This window comes from Nyctereutes procyonoides, unplaced genomic scaffold (genome assembly GCF_905146905.1).
Source record: "Nyctereutes procyonoides isolate TBG_1078 unplaced genomic scaffold, NYPRO_anot_genome, whole genome shotgun sequence".
Classification (NCBI taxonomy): domain Eukaryota; kingdom Metazoa; phylum Chordata; class Mammalia; order Carnivora; family Canidae; genus Nyctereutes; species Nyctereutes procyonoides.
Window position 1 is genome coordinate 27509964 of NW_026575121.1, and position 10546 is coordinate 27520509.

Here is a 10546-nt window from a genome sequence, read left to right on the forward strand (position 1 = left end):
GAAACAAAATTTGAAAAGATAAATTATCAGAAATGAAATTGAATCTATAATCAAAAAACTTCCAGGAAATATAACTGCAGGACCAGATGGCTTCACAGGTGAATTCTACCAAACATTTAAAGAAGAGTTAATACCTACTCTTCTCAAACTATTCCAAAAAAAAAAAAAAAATAGAAGAGAAATGAAAGATTCCAAATTCATTTTATGAGGCCAGCATTATTCTCATATGAAAACCAGATAAAGACACTCAGAAAAAAGAGACCTATGGGCCAATATCTCTGATGAACACAGTTGCAAAAATCCTTAACAAAATATTATCAAATGGAATCCAGCAATACATTAAAAAAAAAGTTTACCATAATCAAGTGAGATTTATTCCTGGGATGCAAAGATGGTTCAATATGCATAAATCAATCAATATGATACATCACATTAAAAGAGAAAGGATAAAAATCATATGATCATTTCAATAAATGCAGAAAAAGCATCTGACAAGGTGTAACACTGATGTCAAAAAATCTCAACAAAGTGGGTTTAGAGGGGACATACCTAAACAAAATAAAGAACATATATGAAAAACTCATGGCAAACATCATACTCAATGATGAAAAACTGAGAGCTTTTTCCTCTAAGGTCAGGAACAAATTTTCCCCTAAACTCTCACCACTTTTATTCAACATAGTACTGGAAGTCCTAGCCACAGCAATCAGATAAGAAAAAGAAATAAAGGGCATCCAAATTGATAAGGAAGAAGTAAAAGTTTTACTGTTTGTAGATGACATGGTACTTTATGCAGAAAACCTGGAGGACTCTACTGAAAATCTGCTAGAATTTGATAAACATGATGAGTACTGGGTAATGTATAGAATTGTTGAATCACTATATTGTACACCTGAAACTAATATTACACTGTATGTTAATTATACTGGAATTAAAATAAAATTTTTAAACTCATATTGTTATTACTGAGACAGTTGGAAGTTTTATTTTTCCATGTTGTCACCCTTCATGCTCTCTATAACCCTAACGCTAACTCCAACAAATCACAATTATTTGTGGATTATGCTATGTTAAATGAATATATATACAAGTGTGAGAGCCACCAGATCAGATAATCCCTAAAGTCTCTCCTGGTGCTTAATTTCTCCGAGGAAAATAAATTTGTGACACTATCAAAAAAATCATGTCATAAATTCCAAAGTTTAAGCAGGAGTTACTTCCAGATATTCATCCCATTTGCCTCCATTATTAGCTCGGCATAGAGCTCACCACATTTCAAAACTTATATTTTCTCTACTGTAAGCCTCTTAAGTACAAATATATACACACATATATATATACACATATACACATAATATTTATATATATTTATATAATATATATATGACTTCTGCCTTTATATATACTTACATATGATACACACACACACACACACACACACACACTTGTCTCGGAGCCCTTAATTATTTCTTCTACCTAAAATGTTCCTTCCCCAAATATCTTCTTGGCTAACTACCTTGACTCCTTTAGTTTTATCCTTTGGTCTCATCTCAATGAGACCTGCTCTGACTATTATAGTTAATACCACAGCCTGTACCTACACACACACACACACACGCGCGCGCGCACAGAAATACATCATACTCTACTTTTACCTTTCTTCTCAAAGAAAATTTTACTTCCTACTATATAATTGTTTTTTAAAAAAATCCATTCAACCTATTTTTCAGGTAGAAATAGAGTATATAATATTACTATTTTTTAACTGATTCTATATGAAGAAGCCATAGTTCCTGATCAAATATGTAGCAGTGAGAAGAAACTTACTAAATGGACACATATCAACATAGAAGATCACAAAAATTAAATACGGAATGATATAAGTATGAAACAGAATGAGGTTTATAGCACCAATCCACTTGTTTCCATTTAAAAACATTTATGTAAACTTAGTAACACTGCATTTTCAAGGATGCATACTTACCTAAATAAAGAAGTAAAATGGAATGGAAGGACATATGTTAAATATAACTAGAAGTTGCTATCAATAGGGATGGAAGAGAATAGGAGGAAGATAAAAGAGAAAATCAATAGTAAATGACATCAAAACTGTACCAGGTTGAATAGCACCCCAAATTAATGTCCTTTCTCAGAACCTCAATATGTGACTTTCTTTGGAAATAGGATTGTTACAGATGTAATTAAGATAAGGTCATACTGAACTATGGTGAGCTCTTAATCCAATGCGACTCATGTCCTTTTAAGAAGAGGACGGATACAGCGACAGACCCGCATAGAGGGCAGACAATGTGGAGATACGCAGGGAAAATGCCCTGTGACAGTGAGGACAGACTGGAGTGATGTACCTCCAGACAAGCAATGCCAAGGATTACCGACAACAACCAGAAGCCAGGAAGAGACAAAAAAAGAGGGGGGGCAGTCTTCACCTAGAACCTTCAGAGAAACTGTGGCAGAGCTGACACCTTAATCATGGATTGCTAGCCTTCCAGAATTGTGAGACCAAAAATTTCTGTTGTTTTAAGCCTACTGATTTGTAGTAGGCTACAAAGTACTACTGATTTGTAGTAGTTTGTTTGGCAGTGCTAGCAAACTAATACTAAAATGAAAACAAAAAGTCCCGCCTAGACTCATGATAATGACCGTGTACTGATGTTAGCAGAATGAATAAAGCCTACAGTGGAATTTTGTTACTGTTCTGGATGTGGGGAACAATATTAGCACCCATATGAGAAGGCAACACCATGCTAAGACTTGTGCATAGAATTGCTCTTTGCCAGGGTTGTGATTGGATTTATGCCACCTTTGTGGTTGTTTAAGAGAACCATCATGGAAGGGTACCCCCTCTGTATTTGGAAGCATGGCTCAAACTTGCTTAATTAGGGTATGAGTAGAAAAGAAGCCTTTAGACAAGTTTGTGTCAATCATTTCTAAAAGAGGTGCTTGGTTATCAATACACTGTATTTCTGAGAATGGCTATTTTACATTTTGATGAAAAACAAAAACACTGGAACTGGTCCCAAACTATAGTTAATTGGCACTTGAGGAAAGGTGAGAATCTCAGATTATACCAAGAAATGTGACTTGTTTCTAAAAAAAGTGGACACAAATTGCGTCAGAATTGATAGTCTGAGCATCTTCTTTAAAGTTGGTATGATTTTGACTTAGGGAACAGAGTGTGCTGCTTCATGACTGCATACCTGTGCCTGCTAATACTCACAGCAGCCATCTCCTCCCTGTTTCCAACCCATCCCATAGCCTTTCAGATCCAGGACTTTAGCAATTTCAGAAAGAGTCTTAAGACACATTCTCTACAACAGTGGTTCTCAACTTTTTTTTCCCATTTACTGAGGTATAATTGACAAATAAATTATAAGATATTTAAAATGTACAACAGGATGATTTGATATATTATACATTATGGAAGAATTTCTCCCATGGGGTTAATTAACACATCAGTCACGTCATACATTTACCCCTTTCTTTGTTGACAACATTTAATTTCTACTCTCGGCCAATTTCAATTATACGATAGCTATCAACTAGAGTCTCTATGTTATATATTAGATCCTCAGACCGTATCCATCTTCTGCTGAAGGTTTGTACCTTTCTACCAATCTCTCCCTATTTCCCCTGCCAGCTGATTCTCAATTTAGATGCCTTTAAGATTCACCGTGTGATTGCTAAATGGTTGATTCCTCAGGCTCATGCCCCACCTCGCCTCCCACCAACCCACCTCTGCCCCCTCAGTCCGCCAGAGATTCTCATTCAGGAGCTGAGTTGGTGCAAAAACAACAACTGCATTTTATTTTTTTAAAAATGCCTTTGGTAATTTTAACGTAAGTTCTCTGGCAGTACTTTGAGAAACAGTTTTCTAGATTTTCCAACTTTAATATGCCTATGATCCATGTGAAAACTTATTAAAATACAGATTCTGATTCCTAGAGTTCCAGGATGGGACTTGATTTCTAGCATTTCTAACAGGTCCCCAGGTAACATGAACATAGCTGGTCCATGGGCAACACTTGAGGTGGGAAGTTTTTAAAATCCAGTGCTTCAGCAGGATCATAGATCAGGTATTTTTCTAAACCAGATATTTTTCTAGCAGCAGGATTTTTCTAAAGCTCCCAGGTGATTCTGGTATACAGTTAGGTGCTAGACTACAAAGTCGGTAGCCACTGCCAGGTGGCAATAGTAGCTTGTAACTCACAGACTTTCCCCAGGTATAGATTAACAATAACTGATATTTCAAAAGAAGAGACGACTAATTTCAAAGGAGTGAAATTTTTAAAAATTACAATTACATTAATGCCTCAAATAACACTGGAATTACTCCCCTCTGTATTATTTCCAGCTAATTAAAAACTGACAGTTGTCTATTGGTGAGGATGTGGAGAAAAAGGAACCCCTGGACACTGCTGGTGGGAATGCAATCGGTAGAGCCACTGTGGAAAATAGTGTGATGATTGCTCAGTAAGTTTAAAAAATATGCCATGTGACCCAAAAATTTCACCAGTGGGCGTTTACCTAAAGAAAACAAAAACATTGGGGCACCTGGGTGGCTCAGTGGTTGAGCTTCTGCCTTTGGGTCTGGTTGTGACCCTGGGGCTCTGGGATGAAATCCAACATCAGGCTCCTGCTTCTCCCTCTGCCTATGTCTCTGCCTCTTTCTGTGTCTCTCATGAATAATTCAATAAAATCTTTTAAAGAAAAGAAAACAAAAACACTAATTTTAAAGGATATATGCATCCCTATGTTCATTTCAATATTATTTACAATAGCCAAGATATAGCCACCTGAGCCCATCAATAGATGAATGGATAAGGAAGATATTACATATATATAATATATATAATATATATATGCCCCATGAAATATTACAGAGCCATATAAAATGATGAGATTGTGCCATTTGCAACAACATGGATGGACCTACAGGGTATTACATTAAGTAAAAAAGTCAGACTGAGAAAGATAAATATATATGATTTATTCATATGTGAAATCTAAAAAAACCCCAAATGAATAAACAAACAAAAAGCAGAATCGAACCTGTAAAATCAGAACAAACTGATGGTTGCCAGAGGGGTGAGATATAGAGAGATGTCCAAAATGAATGTAGGAGAGTGAGGGACAAGGGCTTCCAATTAAAGTATGAATAAGTCACAGGAATAAAAGGTACATCGCAAGGAATAGAGTCAATATGGGGACACACTTGTTCCCACTTGTGGTGAGCATAGCATTGTGTTTAAACTATTCAAACCACTCTTGTCCACCTGAAATCAATGTAATAATGTGTGTTAACTACACTCAAATTAAAAAATCAATGAAAAAAAGTGACAGTTGTGGATAGACCTTCTTATAGCTTTGTCATTTGATAGTCAGAATTTAGTATGATATGTTTCTTCTTTATATCAGATTTATTCCTGATTTTGAGCCTCTGACTGCACTGGTTAAATTGCAGGATGGTGGTTCTGAGACACAGCTAGACAACCTTCCACATACCCCCCCGTGGGTCAACAATGATTAGAATGGAAAAGACATCGGGGCAGTCCCATACTCAGCACAGGCATCCCTCGATTCTCAATTCTCCCCAACTGAGTGCTCAGCTTGGTCAGGAGCCATCTCCTGGCAGCAGATATTTGATTATTCTTTCCCAACCTGGAATCTAGGTTTCAGCTCTTTTTTGTTTTTTCCCTCCCTTTCTCTTGTGTCTTTTCCTTTCACCAAATGATTCATTAACAAGAAAAGTGCTTATATAATTAAATTCTAATTTCTATAACCCCCACCTGCTTGTGTGGTAGCTTCAAAGGGGTTTCTTCCAGGACATTTGCTTACAGGAAGGAGCCAACCTTCTTTTCTTCAGTTCCTGATTATTAAAGGGATAATACCTGTGGAAAGTACCTTGTAACCGTAATAGGCTCCATCCCCTTCTTGTTGTTAGTAGTGGTGATTCAAGAAAAGTCTTCTTTTGAGGTGATCAGAAGTAGCATTTGGCCAGATAATCAAAACATTTGTCTAAAACAAGAAGTTTGTTTTAAAAATTATGTAATGTATCGGGGCAGCCCTGGTGGCACAGAGGTTTAGCACCGCCTGCAGTCTGGGGTGTGATCCTGGAGACCTGGGATCAAGTCCCATGTCGGGCTTCCTGCATGGAGCCTGCTTCTTCCTCTGCCTGTGTCTCTGCCTCTCTCTCTCTCTCTCTCTCTCTGAGTAAATAAATAAATTCTTTAAAAAAAAGATGTATCAAAATGTTGTATTTTTTTAAGTTTATTTATTTATTTATTTTCAAGTAATCTCTATACCCAATGTGAGGCTTGAACTCATGACCCTGAAATCAAAGGTCACATGCTTTTCTGAACCAGCCAGACACCTGCAAAATGTTGTATTTTAACCTGAAACATTTGTACACATGGCAACATGCACTGGCATGGCTGTGCAATCATTTGAGTGTCCTTTCTGGTAGGACAGGCATTTGTTCTGATTGGTCAGGGCCAAGACCATACTGGTTGTTAAAATATTTGAATATAATCCCTCTATATTCATCAATCTTTTGACATAGGATCAAAATAATTTCTTTGAGTATAGGTCCTCTGATAGGAATTCTGAATTTCCAATTTCAGTATCTTTAGTGGACATTGAACATCGAGAGTCAGTTAAAATGCAGTGTAGACATCCACAATTGTAAGATTCCACTCCCCCGCCCGCTGCAGCACCAAACTTTTAGAATAGTTCCCTCTGACCCCATTTAACTGCAATTCTTAAATCTCACCAGAATGAATCTTGAAGCATTCAACTTAATTTTCATAGAATCAACAATTTTCTTTTCATACTCATATTTATACTCTATGGTTTACATAATATCTGGTTAAATTATGCAATTACAAGAACAAATACAGTGATCATAAAATATTTGGGAATAAATGCAACTGATCCTGGTCAACATATAATTCAACTGGTGGGAATGGAAGTCTGCAGGCATACTAGAACTTAGCCTGCTGGTTCCAAGGCTTCAGATTGCCAGGGACATGGATGTTAGGTAGAAATGTATGAAAATGCTGGTATGCCATCATTTTCTGACCTACAAAACCAGTGGTTCAATGTGGTCCAGACTATATTTTACAGTGATAAGTTTAGTGCGGGTCAATTAGAGAGCTTCAATTATAATGTTAAAAAAAGAGTAATAATAATAATAGATAAAAGAACAAAGCTGCTTTTACTTATTTATTTATTCCTTTATTTGAGAGAGAGAGAGAGAGAGCCCTCCAGCAGGGAGAGGGGCAAGAGAAGAGAGAGAAAGAGAATCCATGAGCAGATTACCTGTTGAGTGTGGAGCCCAAAGAGGGGCTGGACACAGGACTCTATCCCAGAACCCTGAGATCATGTTCTGAGCAGAAAGCAAGAATCAGATGCTTAATAGACTGAGCCACACAGGTGCCCCAGAACTGCCTTTCAACACTGTGCTTGCTCTTTAAGATTTTCGAACTATACTTATGAATAGTGCTTATCCTTTGGCCAAGCATTTCACAAAAGCTTTCTTCTGACCTTAAAAGAAAAGTTCAAAAAAATGCTATTGTTAAATACGTTTGGGAAATACCACATACCCACCTAGGAGATTCAAAATATTCATCAGCATATTAAAGGCACTGAGAAGTCCTGTAGCAAAGGCCTTTGTTTAACTTTGTTTACCTTAGGGTTTCATAAATTTAACAAAAGTAGGCCGTTTCATGTAACATCTAATCCTGAAGAGCTAATGTTTAATAAAACAAACACACTTTAGTAAACACTACCAACTAGCATTAAAGAAAGTATTAATCTGATTTTGCAGTAGATTAAACAAATACCATCTTAATATCAGTTTGAAACAGCACAATTTGTGCAGGTGTCCCAAAGCACTGTACAAATTTCATTTAGTGGTAATGTTCTCCCCTGTACAAACAGAGAAACAAAGGTATAAAGAAGCATTAGGTTGCTTGCCAGAGTACACACAAGATTGAGACAAACTGGAACCATAGCCCACATGTCTGAACAATGATTTCTAAACTGTGTTTACAAACAGAACCATATTGCAAATTGTGGCCAGTCACTCTTTTTAACTGAAGTATCTATTTAAGTAAAGTTCTGCCTTGGTGATGGTATTTTCTTTTAATGAATTTTAATTGAACACACTTGTAAAATTAAAACATGTTAATTATAACATATTCACCTCTCTAGGGATAGTCAACAGTCCCCTTTGTTAACTGCACGGTGAAGAAGGTGGAAGAGACTACCCCTCACTTAGACATACATCTTATTGAGGAGTAGATAATATTTCTTCATGTGATTTTTGACATCAAATCAATTAAAAATAAGAACTAAGGTAAATGGTGTACTCCTTGAACCCGAAACAGAAGGCAAAGCTCCAGAGCTCATGGAGCAGAGTAACATTGACCCATATATTAGATTGCTGGTGACTTTCATCAATAATTGAGAGCAAGGACTCTGTAAAATCTCCAGCTATGCCAGGGATTCATGGATCTACTGTCTTTGCTCAGAAACTCATTGATAAAACAAGACATGAATATATGGCTTTCTGTTGGCGAGATTCCGACCTTGAGAGAATGAGTCTCAGTCACTTGTAAGGCTAAATAGATTTATGTGTTCTGAAGTTTGTCAGCATAATAGGTGTTTCCCAGCATTTTGGAACTGCGTGCTACGTGACAGAAGAATGACCTTTAGATAGAGCATACCTGCCCACCCCCTCTGCCAGGGTGGTAGGTGGGGGACAGTGATGTGTGATTTCAGAAGCAGATTTACAGACTCTCTCGCTCTATGCACGTCACCTTCGAGTGCTCTCCCCCACCACAGAGCCTCATTGCCTCGGTCACAAACAATATCTGTTATTTCAGAATGCTGCAATGCTTTACCTCAAGGCCGAGCCAGAGTTGTCAAATAGAGATGAAGAGCCTTTTGGCAAAAAAAGTGCTCTTAAAATGTTTACCTTCTCATACCTAATGGTTTTAGATCATATCTTATTAGCCTAGGAGACCATTATATAAAGTACAATTAAGATCTCCTTGACATTTTCTAGGAGTTCCAATTCAGCTTTGCTAATGGCTATAACTTCATTGCCTGTTTTTTTTAATTTAATGCCATACAGTGTTGGAAATGCAGTTTATAATAATGTGGACTACCCAGGGTGCACTTGCAGTAATTACACAGAATGTCAACAGCCTCTCAAGCTGGATCCTGTGTTGATTGCATCTTGTGACATTTTCATTTGGTCAACTTGTTGGAATTACACCTCTATGGGCAGGCTCCTACCCCTCCAGTTTAACATTCCCCTGATCATAGAAAGAAAGTAGAGCTGGGCCTAAGAATAGGATCATTGTCTCTGTGGCCAGTATCCCACCCATACTGTTGGCAACTTTCATTCGAGAAACACCTAGTGAATGTCTGTTATATACTCAGCACTAAAGACACAAAGCTTAACAAGATCCTCTCTTGCTGTCACTCCGATGTGTCAAAGTAAGAGAGTTCAGAAACATCTTTCCACCAACAGAAAAATCTAATAGGTGTTAAATTTGAACCAGAGTTCTAGTCCATCTTTTCTTTTTCCTTTCCTTTCCCTTTCCTTTCCTTTCCTTTCCTTTCCTTTCCTTTCCTTTCCTTTCCTTTCCTTTCCTTTCCTTCTTTCCATTCCTTTTTTTTTTTCTCTTTTTCTTTTACATTTTTTCCTCCCTGGGCCCATGTTATCCAGAACTCTAGTTTTAAGTGTGCTTTATGTTGACCATGATTTGGTATAACAGCTAAAATTTATGTGGTGCCCATGTTCTACTGGGTTCTGTTATAACCTCTTATACATAATTTCTGCAATAAATCTATATGGCAGATAGTATCACTGTTTCACAGACAAGGAAATTGAGCCACAAAGAGGTTTTGTTTTGTTGTTTTGTTTTGTTTTGTTTTGTTTTGTTTTAAGTCTCACACAGCTAGTGAACGGAGAACCTGAAGTTTGAACCTTGATTATTTGCAAAGAGCCTGATACTGCTCTGCCATTAGGAGGAAAGTCCTGATAAAGGATTTGTATGGTAAATTAAACAATATAGTCACCAGAAGATGATTAACACATGTCATAAAAACCAGGATGGCTGAAAACAAAAGAGTCAGGGCAAAAATAGAACACAGACTTTTTTCCCTTAGCCATCCCTGCTTTAGTACCTGTGGCACCAATTCCTTTGTAAAGGGGGTAAGGGTTAAAACAATAATAACCCTATATGTGATTTGCATTTTGTTTTAAAAATACTAAACTTAGGTTGACTGCTTAGTGTACTATATAGTTGATCCCGAAGGAGAGATTCACTCTGTCAAGCTAATTAATTTTGTTCTATTTATAAAGTTCTGAAATAAAGGAACTTCTTCCAGTGTTACTAAATCAGAAGCCTGAACAGGCAAGGGGCACCTCATCTAACAACACCTGCCAGGATTCTAGGGAGTGACGTGGGCACCTCTTACAGACTCAGATGCAACCAAGCTCATTTGAGTATAG